The sequence below is a fragment of the Protopterus annectens genome, chromosome 7.part0 (assembly GCF_019279795.1).
Source record: "Protopterus annectens isolate FY-2018-M chromosome 7.part0, PAN1.0, whole genome shotgun sequence".
Taxonomy (NCBI): domain Eukaryota; kingdom Metazoa; phylum Chordata; order Ceratodontiformes; family Protopteridae; genus Protopterus; species Protopterus annectens.
Genome location: NC_056739.1, coordinates 1,035,435,650 through 1,035,452,043, shown reverse-complemented (window position 1 = coordinate 1,035,452,043; position 16,394 = coordinate 1,035,435,650). Strand labels below are relative to the sequence as shown.

At 38.5% G+C, this 16,394-nt stretch overlaps 1 protein-coding gene across 1 annotated transcript in view; it reads right to left on the bottom strand.

Moving 5' to 3' along the window:
• Positions 1–16,394, bottom strand: part of SEMA6D (semaphorin 6D) — a 368,460-nt gene that overhangs the window by 274,835 nt on the left and 77,231 nt on the right. The gene's annotated exons all lie outside the window — the stretch shown is intronic.

Sequence of the window (16,394 nt, the reverse complement as noted above, 5' to 3'; positions counted from 1 at the left end):
TGGGGGCAGGAGCCTGAGAGTAAGGGATCTTAGAAAAAGAAGCAAGAGCATCGAAGAAGGCTGGTGGAACTGGAGGTACTGTATAAGGAGAAGGAACTGCCATTTGCAAAAGGTCATTATATCTTTTTTGTTGTTCAGAAATTTGGGAACAGTCAAATTTGAAAAACTCCCTAATTTTATCAATTGTTTCACCAAAGGAAATGTGTTCTACTGGGGAATTCCCCCCATTAGACTCCTCCTCTGGAGATGCATATTCTAAAGGCATAGCTGGCTTTAGGCACCAGCAAACCCTGTGGTTGCTGGGGGTGCCCTGTTCCTGGGGGGGGGGGGGTCCAACCACAGAAAGTTGTCGTATCTTGATGTTTTGTAACAAATCTGTCAAACCAATAAAAGCTAGTGCAGCAGTTTTGTATACTTAATAAACCAAGAGGGTAATAACTCTTATTTGTATCTCCTTTACAATTCAAAGATTTCTCTGGTTATAGTAACGGAGTTTTATCAGGTAACAGCTTTCACAATTCCATTAAATATTTTACCAATGACATATTGCCCCTGGCTTAGTTAAACCCTGCTGGTGGACCTTATCTCTAATAAAACTAACAACATAGCCAGCTTTAGGTCTCTGCAATACCAATGGCTGCAGGGAGGGGCCCCTTAATCATCCTTGACTGTGTGAGGTCACACAAAAGCTTCTTCTGGTTGGAGAAAAATGAGGAGAAATAAATGTATTAATTTCCTGGTTATGCACTTAAACCTGAACAGGGCTGTGATATGACCCTGTTAGGATAAACCTGATAATGAACATGAACAAGGTAAGCACTAGAGAGATCAGGAGCCCAGCATGACTGATCTCAGTGAAGACCTTGAATTTTAAGAAGAGCTGATGCTTCCAATCTATAGCAATGATTTTCTTTTTCAGAGTTTTTATAAATACTGGCAAAATACCAGATACTATAACTATCAACTTCTTTGCTGAAGAATTCAGTGCAGTGCCAAACATAATAGCAGAATCTTCTTCTTCTTTTTCCTGGTTAGGGGTCGCCACAGTGGATCACCTGTCCGCTCATGATTGGCAGCAGAGTTTTACAGTGCCCAGTTGTCAGCCCGATGCCCAACTTTCCACAGAAGGCACACACAAGCACACACTCATGCCTAGGGCCAGTTTAGAGTGTCCAATCCACCTACAGCATGTCTTTGGGATGTGGGAGGAAACCGGAGCACCCGGAGAAAACCCACGTGACCACAGGGAGGACATACAGACTCCACACAGAAGGCACTTCAGTCAAGAACCGAACTGGAGAACCTCTTGCTGTGAGGCAGCAACGATAACCGCTGCACCACCGCGGCCACCCTGCCAAATATAATAGCAGAATAAAGGTTCAAAATCAGGAACACATTTTAAAGATCATTCTAATTCACTTAAAAATTTAATAGAATAACACCTTTTGCATCAACATCCATTTTTTGGACAATAAGAAATATAAAACACTGATGTATGGATTTATTGACTGCCTGTAATTGTGAGTGACTTTTTTGAATGACAGAGCAAGATTATAAGTAAAATCAGGGAAGGTCTGTGAAGTCCGGGACAGTGACAGCTATCCATTATTCCTCAATGAGGTAAATAAAAGTGACTTACCCCTGCTGCTGTTTGACGACTGCTAAACAGCAGTCACTGATCTGGTGTGCAGTACCAGTGTTACACAATGTATTGCTATTTGCTGAAATAAGTACAAACCTAGTACTGCTATGGTTAGTGTGTGTGTGAGTGTGTGTGTGTGTGTGTGTGTGTGTGTGTGTGTGTGTGTGTGTGTGTGTGTGTGTGTGTGTGTGTGTGTGTGTGTGTGTGTGTGTGTGTGTGTGTATGTGCAGGACACATACATTATTCTTGTAGGTATAAATAAACAAATGCAGTTAACAAGTAATTGTATTTCAAAAGTTAGGCATAAAATATATCACAGAACATTCAGAGATTTAGATCTTTACAAGTCTGGTGGCACTCACTCCCCAAACTATGTAAATGGATACAGGGGTATCCCTTAATTATCACTGACTGCGTGGGGGCCCCACAAAAACAGTTGCTGGTTGGGGAAAAATGAGGAATAAAAAAACATATTAATCTACTGATTAGAGTCTTTAACCTCAACAGGGCTGTGATATGACCCTGTTAGGATAAAGCTGATCAGGGCCTCTGCTCTCAACCACCCTCATTCTAAAACTAGCCCTGCTTAGATATGTGTGTGTACCAAAAGCTGCTGTAGGTTATGGGGAGGGGGGTTGGGAATTGTGTGGCTATTACTTCTTTAATTTTCATTACAGTCAAACTTTAGAGGTATGCACAGAAGGTCATTAGAGTTTGTGTATGGACTGCAGACAGTGTAGTCATTGTTTCTTTTACTTTTCTCAGAGACCTTAGAGGTGTACAAACACGGTTACTATAGCATGTGTAGGGGCAGTGTACTATCTAGGAGCGACAAAGCAGAATACATTACTGAAATCATTAGTTTTCTTTTCACTTTCCTCACAGTCACACATCAGGCACGTATACAGGTGGCTACCCTTTGGGGGTTAAGGGTGAGAAGGCATGTGATGTGTATGTATGAAAGCAGTCAATTCAAATGCATGACTGTGGCAATTTTAATCTCTGCTTTCATCTCAATCTAACCAGAAGGATGTACAGACAGTGAATGTCTTTTTTTTCTGGGGGCAGGGGTAGAGAAGCAGGTAATATTCTCAGATTAAGACCTGTGTATCCTCACAACAGTGGCTTGTTTATTGTAAGCTACTACGTTGTCAGCTTTGAACATTAAGCCTTGGGCACAACTTATTTTTTTCTTTCAAAGAAGACATAATTGGTAATTTTTTCTTGTACTTATAATTTTGGTTAGTGCATCATTAGATTAAAAGGTTGGGAAAATGCTCTAAAGTGTACCCAGAGCATCTATAACCCTATGGCTTCTTAGGCCCTGGCTCATTTCACTTTTTTCCTAAATGGTTATTGCTGTCTTGCTCAGGAAGGGTATGTTGAAAGGATGCAAGAAAAACTAAAGCCGAACAACAACACAGAATGTATTTCTTTAATCATAATTTCTTTTCAAGACATCATTGGATGAAAAGGCAATGTAAAAAGAAAAACAAACTTTTAAATGCACTTCAGAATACATAGAAAGTTGTGACTTCTTGAAAAAGCTGAAGAGCAAGGCAAAATGTGAGGAAAGGAAGAAAAAGTAATGTGTATGGAATGGGGAGCCCAAGATAGGGAGAATGACTGGAGTGTGTGTGTGTGTGTGTGTGTGTGTGTGTGTGTGTGTGTGTGTGTGTGTGTGTGTGACCAGACCTGTATATAGAGTTGTTGTAATGTATCATTGTTGCAACTAAATGTTAGTAACTGTAGATGTCCCTTTGTGTGATGGTGATGGGCCATCATAGTGTGGGATATAGCCTGTTGTAATGCAAGAGCACTGTAGCTACAGGTCATTCTCTGTGTACCACTCCTAAAACTTTTGCAACATGATCTAAAGGGCTGCTTAGGAGGGGTGGCAGCGCCAGAGTGATACTTAAACTAGAAGTGCCTGCGAGGGTCCCCAACTAGACATTTGCTGGGGGCTGCCAAAATGCTAACAGTGGCCCTGTCTAAAGGAGATGTAATTTGAGTGGAATATACTAAAGAATCTTTGTCAGAAGAGAAGTCCTCACTATCAGCAGAGAGAACCTGTCCCCCAACTGTCTGAACAGGAGAAGAAGTACAGGAAGGAACAGCAATAGCAGAAGAAGGTTTGAAAGCCATCAGAGCCTTAATTAAATATGAGAGAATGCATCCCAATCTGACTGAGTGTGTCTAGTTTTTTGTTTATTCTTGACATGCATTTCCCCTTGAGGTGAAGTGGAGAAGCCTGACATCAGCCTAATGTCCAGAGTGGGCTATGGTATATCCCTAGCAGGAGTGGAAAGAGCGTTCCTGGAGACCTCAAGCACAGTGAGCCATGGTTTCCTTTTGTCTGCCTGAAAAGAATATCTGCACAGCCTCTTTGGAGGATTCCCTAGTGGTTTCTAAAGTGATAAACACCGAGGAACCAGACCTGACCTTGGAACGTAACCCCTGATCTTCACTGACCTCAAGGGGTATGTTGGACATTAGAGGTTCAGCCAAAGAGGACTCAGGCCTAAGTTTGCTAAACTTCCTCTTCAAAATAGGCTCATCTGAACGACACCTGGAACCCTCCATAATGTCTTCAGCCAGATGTTTAAGCCTTTGATTCTCTAAATAGAGATTGAAAGCCGAGTTAGTTACTCAAATTTTTGGGAACAAAGGCCTGACAGATGGAACAGGAGAGAGGCTCGTGATTGGGTCCAAGGCAGAAAAGACAAAGGTTGTGGCTATCTTTATGTGGAATTTGCCTTCCACACCTACACTTTCCCTTCCTGGATGACATGAACTAAATGCAAAAAACAATAGCCAAAAATCCCCAATGGGGCACTTATCTGAAATTAGGCAGCAAGAAACAGATTCAGGCAGCAGACCTAAGTATGAATCAAGCATTCTGAATGGAGGTGAAAAAGTTCTGAGGATTGTATGTGTGGATGTCCTTTTATGGCTGACACTTTCAGAACATACGTGCAATGTTCAATATACCTGCCAAAGCTAAAAGCTGTTGCATACTGGACGGATGTCAGGTCATTGGGTGGAGGACTTCCCACATGTAAAAAATACTGCAGCATTGAATAGAATGGCATCTACTGCCTCTTGTTATAAAAAACCTATTACCACTCTTGACCCAGGTCATGTATGACTGTTCACTTACCTGGTTACCAAAACTACCTAACTACCAAAATCAGTAAGCAACTAAATATATATACATAGTCTATCAGTGTGTGTCCTGGTAATGTTAAGCTAGTAGAGGTACCTTTACTATCACCACTGAATGATGTCATTCTGTGCTGAAAGCACTTCTTCTCCCTTGAGATACACAAGTTTGTAAAATACTGCTTCATTTCATATCCCAAGACTCCTTAGGTGCCAAGCTTGTTAAATGAACCCGTGTCACCTGGGTCATAGTCAGGACTTTGTCCTGCTGTGCCCCAGAGCTGGCTATTCTTGGACGTTTTGTGAACAGGTTTGGTTATTGTTCTTCAACCAAACAAAAAATATTGTGAGATTAAGAAAGAGAAGGTGGTAATTAGTATATGGCAAAGGCCACCTGGGATCTCTCACTTTCTGTTATTAATGACTTAAGTCGTTTAATATTATATTTTTTATGCCATGCAATAATAACAGCTGCAAACTCATTAGTGATTCTAATCTAGGTCTGCATTAGCCCCATATTTAAAAAATCTACTTGGACAATATCCAGGCCTTGTTTCTGATCAGTCATGACAGCTGGCTTTATTTCCAGGTTGTTTAAAATATAGATGAATGGTTATGTAGGAAATGCTTACTGGAATACTACAGCTGTGTTGGTGCACTGTGGAGAAAGGAGTTATAGATGTTCCTAATAATTTCTTTTGCTGGCTGCAGCACAGAGATGAAAATGAACAGAAAAGTATGATAAATTTTGTGGAACTCAGCTGTACATTTTTGGTTTGCTTAGAATACTTCATGGGTGTCTAAACTTCTTGTAGGCATCTTTCATCTGAAATATCACTGTAGTTTTTTTCTGAATATTGATGTACTTCTATAGTGAGTATATTTGTGAATGGCTGTTGTGAAGTACCCCAAACATTATTATGTATTTAAGTACTGTAAATTCACTCTGCCAGCCTCTGACCACTTATAAAACCTTCTACCTAGGAGCAAAATTCCATTTTGGGTGTAGGTCACTGCAAATGGCCACAGACATTAGTTAAGGCTTCCCAGAAGCATTTCCAGGCTTTTCATGCAGCTAGCCTGCAATTAGTTTCATGGTGATTTGCTGGAAACAGACTGAGGCCCAGAGTCTCAAATCATGACTGATGACTGGCTGACAATAACGTCAATGCAAGTTGTGATTAACTCACAACATTAGAATAAAAAAACAGTATATTTATAAAGAAAATATAGATGGATTTTAAACACTGACAGGAAAAGCTTTTGTTACCTGAAGTCTCAGGTAAGCAGTAAAAGCTATGGTTATGTTTTGTCAGTTTAGAATTGCTCTTTTATATGAGACAACTGTCATACAAAATACTGTACCCCAGAATGAGTTTTGTGCTTTTTAGTAGGATATTCAATCTTGGCCAGTATTTTGCACAATATCAAATTCTTCCCAGACTATCTGTGCATTTCACTGGAAAAAAAAGGTGATGACAGCAAACAGCAAACTGCAGTACAGAAAAGAACTACAAGTCCTTGTGTAAAAGCTGATGACTGCAAAAGCTAAATTTAATTTTAGTTGAAATTTAGTTATACAGAGCAAAAAAGTTAATGCTGTAAAAGGTAACTATATTCAGTCAAGTGACGCTGTCCAGACAGGAAGTGAATATAAAATAACTATTTCAGTCCACAGTTAGAGGAAATACACAGCATATCAAACTACTTCAACACTGTCTCACTGAACCAGAGCCAAGGAAATAAACACACATAGTTTACTGCTATAAAGTCAGAGATAATCAGTTGGAGAAATAAAGTGTTGCAAGGAGGAAGTGACTGACGATCATCAGGATAATTAAAACTAGGTTTATTAAGAAGTACAATTCCTCCTCCACAGCTGTGAGTCACTTGGGAAAGGGACTGAGGGTCCATAGCAGAAATTGGGGTTAAAAGCACCTTTAAAACACTGTATCCACAAGTCCTGCTATCTTTTGGTCCTGATAGTGAATATACTGTACTTCATCCCAAATGGCACAAAACTGGTACAATATTTCAAGATCTATGTAAGAGTAATAAATGTAAGTGGAGATACTAGATATAAATTTATGATTTTGCAAAGGAGAACTATAAACATACAAAGCCTATATAACAGCCTGGTAGCGGAAATGAATAAATATTCAGTTGTTCAAGCAAAGTTAATTTACTTTTTCCATAATAACATTTATTAAACCAACAATCAACAAATTTTCACAAAAAGAAACAAAGTAAAAAAAATACAAATGAAAACCGTAACATTATGTACAGCAATTACAAGCAGTAGCCTAGCAAGTGTGGGGCAAGGGGGGCAATTGCTGAGAGCTCTGCATTAGTTTTCAGTACTGAAATACCAATCATACAGTAAGCCAAAGATTTATTTTTGCTCTACATTGGAGAGTTGGGGGGAGGTAGGGCATGGAATTGGTGTGGAGTGATTGGCGGAGTTACTATAGGTATCTGAAGACTTGGTGCGTGACTGGCAGATTTACTATAGGAAGACAGCTGGCTTCCTACAGTAACCTAAAGATTTTTTTTAATTTAGCACTTCACTTGAGGAGTTGGGGGAGTGTGTAGATTGGCTGCTGTACTGTAGGAAGCCAATCAACTTTCTGCAGTAAGCAGAATTCCTGTTTTTTTTTTTTTTTTTGCTCTGAGCTGAGGGGATGGGTGGGGCACAAGTTTGTGGGACCAGCACAGGGTGGTAGATGAGACAGCTATGGCTCTGATTGTAAGAATAAACACACTGAATGGCAGTAAATAAATTAATTGATAATACTTAAACATAAACCTTGACTCTGTGAAGCAGATTCATTTTCATAAATCCAGCAGGATTTTTAGTTATTAAAAACAGTTTGAAACCACCTCATATGGTTGCTAGAAGCTCACTTAGAGATGATGAAAGACATCTTAATAATTAATCCCCCAAAATCCGGCATAGTGTTGTTTGGAACTCCTCAAAACTTGGCCAGTCTCTCCATGATGTTTGTAAGGGATAACTGAAGTAATCCAATAAGACTACATACAGAAGAATAGCTAGGGTTGAATGAAAAAGATAGCTGCCCTGTGTGCAAGCTAGGGAGCATGACTGTGAGCATTCTTTTTAATTGTATTTTTATTTTTTTGTTTGTTTGCTGTAGCTCCTCACATTGGGAGGACATGACAGAGATGAAATGCTGAAAAGAGACCTTTTTTTTGCTCCTCATCTTAGTGATGAGGTGCACCAAACTGGGGTAATGGCACTAAGCGCCACAGGAGCCAGATACTGCACAGCAAAAATATCTAGGAGCCATGCTTATTCCAGCCATAACAATCTCAAGATATACCGATAATATACACAATATGGTTAACAAAATATTTTCACAACTGAAACGACAACATTTCACATCTATTATCCCTAGCTGCAAGGTAGTCTATAGCTAGAAATGTTCTTATTCACAAAATTGAATATGCCAATTGGATATACCCTACCTTAACTCTCACTTCGCACTGGCAATGACAGAAAAAAACTAGAGGTATTGGAAAACAAAATGTGTCATTTTGTACTTCTGGTCGACAAGCACTGTGATCTCTTGAAGAGATTTCATTGGCTACTGATGACTAGTTGGGCTACTATGCTACTCAGCACTCAATTGTCATTATGCTGGGTCAATGCCCCCACCCAGTAAAATTTCCATAAGTCACCATTTTGCAGCATTCTGCCTACAAACCACCATGACTGTCTTCTCAGAATATGATCACCTCTCATTCTCATGAGATTTTACTATCCTCCGGAGTTATCGTATACACTCTTCTTTCCTATTAAACTGTACCATACACTCCCTGGCCATTTCATTCTGTAACTCTTAGCCTGGCTTATAATCCTCTGTGTCTTTCTTTTAGCCTTCTCCTTTAATTTCCCACTGTAAATAATCTGTATGCATACAGTTAATAATTATACAGTGTTTGCTGTCTACTGTATCACCTCATTACTCTCAAAGTAACCAAACATTGTTTGTTACATTTGTAACCAAGGTTGAGCCTACATTTGGTCATGTATCGATCGGTGCTCTACCCTGGTAAACATATAAACAAAGAAATAAATAAACAACCTTATAAATAAGAGAACCATTATGATCATTGAGAGGAACTCAGGGTGATATCATCACTTTTATTAGACCACATTTAACACTGTCATAGGGAAAAAGGTCTTTGCTAAACTAGGGCCAGCAATATAGAATCATCTACCTGGAGAAGCTTGTTCTGAAATAACATTGGATGGCTTCATGGCTGCACTAAGGGAACATCTATTAGGAAAAACTGCCTGTAACTGCTTTTGTGATTCTGGATAAGTTGCTTTAGAATTACAGACTTCCTGAAACTGTAATATTTACAAGTTCTACGTATAGGTATCACTCTACTAACAGGACTATTCCCTGTAATCCATCCATCCATCCTCAGCACCTTTTTCCCATTTTCCATGTGTTCGGGGTGCCACTTCAACAGTAATAATCATTTAGAGCCAACATTCACACCACAATAGGTGGCAGATACTGTAAATATTGTACTTATTCCTCACTGTTTGAAATATTATGAATATTGTTTCTTGCTACCTGCTCGATGTGTATTTACTTTTTATATGTGTTTTTGTTTAATATATATTTTCATTTTTAGTATTGATTTTTTATTGTATTATATACTTTGATTCTATGGAGCCTGGCTTGTGGCTGAAAAGGGTTAAACTGACTAGTCCATTTACCCTGTTACTAGATTTCAAATAAAAAATAAAACTTAAGAGTTGGTAACTTAGAGTACATCCTTACGATTTTATTGTTTTTGTACTAAAAGGGAAAAAAATATAGTAAACTAAATGCCAAGGGAACCAGCCCAGTCTGAGCAAGTTATAAGCAGAGAATCTGTTAGATGATTAATGTTGTAATGCTAGCTTTTAATTATGTGCCCAAAGCTTTAACCTTAAAAGAAATAGATGGAGAGAAGTGCAATGTTCCAGTGCCTCAGCATTTGAAAGAACAGTGTGCGACTGGTTTGTGGCATAAACCAATGAATGGCACTCACAATGCATCCATTCTAATCAAAGTGCCGCCAGCCAAAAGTTATTTTGTCTACTGGGGAGATATTTATTTTGAGAGGAGCCGACTTGGTGATAACCCAGACTTCAAAAAACAAGGACTTTGCAGTCTTCACATTAGACACACCAAGGGACATACAGAACAAAGAACGTCTTTGTGAAAGAAAATATCTGGTTTCCTAATAATGATGGGTACACTAAGACTATGATTCGTGGAAATGTTACTTACAAAGTAATGCACAAAACAAGCTAGCCATGCACAGAAAGATGTCAAAGTTGCTTGCAGTACCATGGACAGAAGTTATTACTGTTGTTTTATAACAAAATTGCCATCTAAAGAGTTATCAGTACAGCAATGACCAGAAGTTACTACTGCTTTTTTTTAGGGATAAATGACTATTATAGTATATATCTGACCAATAAACTAGTCCTATTTACCACTGCAATGACCCCAATCAAGGACAAAATATTCTGTTTACTTGGCATACCTGTGATTGTGAGAACCAATAATGGTTCATTGTTTGATAGCCAGCAATTACCTAGTATGTTACTTCTAGACATAAACAGATAAAACCTCTTTGGCCATAGGTAAATGGATCAGCTGAAATATTTATGTTCATACTTAGAAGGACAATGAAAACAGCATTTAGCAAAGTGATACCTTGAAAACAGTACACCCATATTTTCTTAGGAGACTATAGAGTCATACCTCACGGTGCCACAGTGCATTCTGTGTCCCAAGCAAAACTTCCTCCATTACCTCATAAAAGGACTTGTGATGACCCTATCATTAGACCTTATGACACTAGAAGGAAAGGTGAAATGAAGGAATGTGCATATCAGACTGAGCATTCCATTCAAATTAATTTTCAGACAAGAGGCAATGTACTAGTTAAACATATAAAAGCCAGCAAAAAATTCTGTCAAGTCTTAGTCAATGTTTTACTTCTATAAGTGGACTTAAAATTAAAATACATTGTCTGTTTTTCAAAAAGCTTAATAGCAGCAACTTACAATCAATTCGATTTTATATGAGGAAAGATTCTCGTAGAACTATTAACACTAGTGTTATAGTTAGAAGGTTTCTAGGCAGAAGAATAGAAAAATCTGTTTGAAAGACTATGTTTGCTATCGAGAAATAATGATGTAAACACCAAACTAATATAGTTATTTAATGGAGTACATGTTGGTCTAGTGATGTTCGACCTATCATCTCCCGACTAGTTAACTACTGAGCAGTAAACAGCCATCCTGTTGGCTCTTTTTATTATTGACATCTGCAGTACATGCTTTTGTAAGTGTAGATGTAAAGAGGACCTATGGAAAATACGTATTTAGGCATTAAATTAATGTATGTGTTGTTTTGTCTAAATGGCTGCTGCACATCAGCTGCATAATCAATACATACAGTTTGATTTTAGAATGAATGAATGAATGTGTAAATAGACACAGCTACACTTTCTGGTCTATTTTTTGTGTTACATACAAACTACTGTTTTATTCTGATATGAAAAGCAGTTTACTGTTCATTCAAAATATGTTCTACAGTTTGATGTGACAAAGAAAATTAAATAGGTTTAAATGACATTTTAAAGTTAGAATGGCTGAACAAAACAGGGCTGTATTGGAGACAGCAATGTTTTATGAAAAATATAGATTTTTTTTCTCTTAGCAAAGGAAAGAGTAAAGCATCACCTCACTCTCCCTCACAGTATCACTTTTACATCCACCCCGGTTCTCATCTGCTACCTCCCATATTTACTACTAAAATGAATCCACATTTGTTTTTCTCCACTGCTAATAGTTGCTAATTGTTTTAGTTGTCTGCTGAAGTTTGTACAGGCTCTCATTATTCTGTTTTTTCTGAATTAGTTCTATTTTAATGAATTTCTTCACACAGGTTGTGCCTGCAAATGGTGTGTTGTGATCAGTGTACTATGCCAGTAACTAAACCTACTAACCCACTCTCTGGTGTGGGTAATGCTAAATTTACACGGTTTGCTTTGTGTTTGGTGGGTAATTTAGCATTACAAGGGCGTTATTGCTATAATAGCTAACTAACTAAATACATGTAATGCTATAATGTCACCAAAGTTAACTTCAAACCTTTTCCCCATAGAGGAAGTGAATTATCACTTTTACCCACTCTGAACAACTTCAGGGATGCACAGAAGCTTCTTTGGAGGTTTCTCCTGCTCTTGATGTATCTAAGCTGTGTTGGGCTTGAAGCAGAGCTTACTATTGCATGTCCAAGGTCAGCATTGCAAATCCTGAATGTTGACTTGATGGGATTTATCATATATGAAATCATGTTTTTGCTAATCGTATTACAATGAGAAAAATAAGAAATCATGTATTGATAGCTTACAGACATTAAAGTAACAGCAATTTGTTACTTAAAACATCAATACTAGCATCTAAAATAAAGTGTGACATATAGAGATTGTGGCTATATTTTGTCAGTTCAGCAGTGTTGTTTTAAACAAGACAACTCTCATAATGTACTCTTACTTACTTTATTATTTTATCACATGCAGAGTATTGCCTGTGAGATGGAAGTTTGTATGGAACACTGTCCTGGACAGAATTCTGTACAGGATTTAAGTTTCCATTATGCCCTCATACGCTATGATGTAGTGCATGACTGACATCAGTCTGAAACCTTTGCTGCTACAACATTTGAGTTAGGCAAGAATCAAACCATCCTTGAGGGTGACATTCCAGTTACCATGCAAAAACTTAAGAAACTGTACTGAATGTTCCATTCCTGGAAGAAATGTACTGGTACATTAAGACAGATAAGTACATCTTCTGGAAGATTCCTGTACACATTTTGCATGAAAGGTCATGAAGAATTTGGGAAGCTTCTGTACTTCAGTAGCAGTATTTTATTCTACAACAGCAGTTTGTGGCGGTCATATTTATGTCTAAAGAGATTTAGAGTATGGGCAAACTATGTATGCTCCTGTGTTATTAACATTTGAAAAAAGAAATGACATAGACCATGTCTGAGAAAACAAGAAACTTTTATTACATTATTTTATTAAAGTTTTTTTGTCCCTTTACTTGAATTGGAATTTCATCAGAACCTTTTAAATAAATTAACTTAAAACTCACATAGACAGTACAAAATTCTTACATGAAATTTAGGATACATGTTGATTGATAAACAGCACTTTCATTGAGTGCTGAATAATTGACAGAAAAAAACAAAATGAGTTTTGCTGAACACCCTGCACCCCCATGTGGGGACACCTATACATCCCTGAACATAAATATACCTACTCCAAGGTCGCACAACAGTAAGGAAAATGTAAAACTCCACTCTTAGTGAAACTTGTTTTGATCCTTTTCCGTCAATCATATAGCACAAGTGCGCGGGACTAAATGACAGGAACCCAAAATTTGTAATTATCTTGGAAAGAACATTATTAACTTCAAAAATACTTTTTATACTAATATACCTATTTAAGTCAGGCTGTTGACTGACATTTAATTAGCTGTTTGAGCTGTGGCAGCTTCTACAATCATGATGTGGAAGCTACTACAATTTATTTACAAAACCTATATGTTATTCAAAAAAATTAATTAGAACAATGCAGTGACTAAACATTCATGACAGTTTAGACAATATTAAAAGTTTTTACTTTATGTACCTGACTGCATGAATCAGGTTTGTGTGGAGGAGATTTAAAGAGTTATTGTTGTTGTTTGTCTTTCTGCTTTTTCCCAGTAAGGGGTCGCCACAGCGGAACTCTGGTCCGCTAATGATTTGCAGTAGATTTTTAAGAAACGCCGAGATGCCAGCTCGACGCTCAACGCATGTCTTTCGAACGCTACCCAACCGTGGGAGGACATGCAGATTCCACACAGAAAGCACTCCCAAGCCCAGCCGAGAATCGAATGGGAGAAGCTCTTGCTGTGAGGTAACAACGCTACCGCCGTACCACAGCGGCATGAGGAGATTTAAAGAGTATACTTGAAAAAACATGAGTTTGATTGGCAGCTGGAGCAAGGCTATTCTGATTTGTAATGATCTTCTTCTTTATCCCCAGAGGTTCTTGGTCGACTAGGTAAACAACCTTTCAAAACTTACACAAATTCCTGAAGTGGAGTACACAGCAGAGTGGTACAAAATGGAAAATCTTGAATGTCCACCCTTATTTGCTGTTAACGTCATATTTTTTTATTTCTTTTCCAAAAATCTTTAGTGACAATAATTTTAAAAAATACATTGGAAATTACATAATCGTAGCACTCAAGCATTCATGAGTGTGAAATATTAAACAATATATGAATATAACAAACAACAGTTAAGAAGAAATAAACTAAGTACAAGCATGCTAATTGCCCATATTGTTAGGCATGATATTTAACTTTGTATGATAAAATGAAAAAAAATTGAAAGGGAAGAATCTAATACACTTGTAAGCCCAGACAGAAAAGAAGCAGATATAGTAAAGAGCTGTCAACATGGTATAGGAAGAGAAAAAAAACTTAAAGCTCAACCTCAAGGTCTTATAGGTTCATAGGTGTGTACAACGCTAATGGCCCTGGAGCCTTTACAGGCCTAGCCCATAGGATTACCCTGGCATCCTCTGTCAAGTAGAACCACTGGAGTGATCCCCGGGGGTGAATTTTTTATTTGCCATCTACTCATCAAGATTTCTATTGAAGAGGGCCAGTGAAGTGTTCTGTTTGAAATGTAAGGGAAATCTATTCCAGAGCATGGGAAGTCTCTGGGTTATGAACCTGTCCCTCCAGCACTTTCTGTTGATTGTGGTATTGAGGTTGAGGTCTCTGGAGCATGTGGTGTGGAGGGATTGGGATTTCTTTAGATGTAGCACTTCTAACAGAGCTGGATCAGATATGGATTTGTAAGTCAAGCAGAGATCGCCTCTAAGTAGGCGATATGAGACAGAGAATAGTTGGAGGTTTTTGAGTCTGTCCATATAGGACAAGTGTTTAAGGCCCAGGATCCTCTTTGTGAGGTACTTTTGTGGCCTCTCCAGTTGTTGCAGGTGTCTAGTGAGGTACATGCCAAATGGGGCATGGTACTCGATGATTGGCCTAATGAGGGAAGAGTATAGGGAGACAATGACCTCTTTCTTCCTGGATGCAAAACCCTTAGTAAGAGATGTGCCACAAAGAAGGACTTTCTGACCACAGTGGCAATGTGGTGGTCAAAAGAGAGGTTGCTCTCAACCTGTGTTCCCAGATCTCTTATAACTCCTTCTGTGTTCAGTGGACTACCATCAATGTGGTAATTCATGGGAACCAGGTTTTTCCCAAAGGGGATGATAACATTTTTTTTGGCATCACAGAAATTAAGAAATATTATTATGAAAATATACTGAACAAGGTGTAGAGGCCGTGGTGGTGCAGCAGTTAGCACTGGCACCTCACAGCAAGAGGTTCTCCTGTTCGATTCTCGGCTGGAGTGCCTTCTGTGTGGAGTCTGCATGTCCTCCCCACAGTCGAGTGAATTTAAAAGACATGCAGGTAGGTGTGTATGTGTGTGGGTGTGCCTTACTTGAAGGCTGGGTGTCAGGTTGGCAACTCGACACCGTAAAAACTCACTGCCAATCATTAGCAGACCAGAGTTCCGCTGTGGCGACCCCTAACCGGGAAAAGCCAAAAGACAGTTTACTGAACAAGGTGTCCCATTATTCAATAAATTGCGGGTGGCATTTCTGACAGTTGTCATCCTACTTTCTCTTTTTTAAAAGGTAGAAGTATTAAGGACATTATTGTCCATAATAGATGTGTTAAACCTGAGGTGAATTTAAGTATAGAAATGGCACCTAAAGGAACTTTTGCTTGTTCTAGATGTTCAATATGTAACTATTTGGTAGATTATTTTAAATATATAAATGGCGGGCTGTGGTGGTGCAGCAGTTAGCGTTGTTGCCTCACAGCAAGAGGTTCTCCAGTTCGATTCTCAGCTGGAGCTCCTTCTGTGTGGAGTCTGCATGTCCTCCACGCGGTCGTGTGAATTGAAAGACATGCAGGTAGGTGCGAGTGTGTGTGGGTGTGCCTTCTTTGAAGGTTGGGCTGGCAACTCAACACCGTAAAAATTCACTGCCGATCATTAGCAGACCGGAGTTCTGCTGTGGTTACCTCTAACCAGGAAAAGCCAAAAGACTTCTTCTATTTTAAATATATAACTGGGTTCAAATTTCTACCAAATAGACAGTATAGTTGTAATGCAAACAATGTGATCTATGCCCTGAGATGTCCCTGCAGACTTTTTTATATTGGTGAAACTAAAAGAGCCTTTAGGCTTAGACAGCAGGAACACATTAGGGACATGAGGTCCCGAAAAGTCACCAGTCCAGTAGCTATGCACTTTAAACTTTTTCACAATAGTGATGTATCTGGGCTTCAAGCTTGTATTTTGGAATAGATTATCTGTGATATAGATAATTCAAATGTAAAAATTATTATATTATATAAAGAGAGTGTGTATATTTTAAAGTTTGCCACTTTAAGTCCAGGAGGACTTAA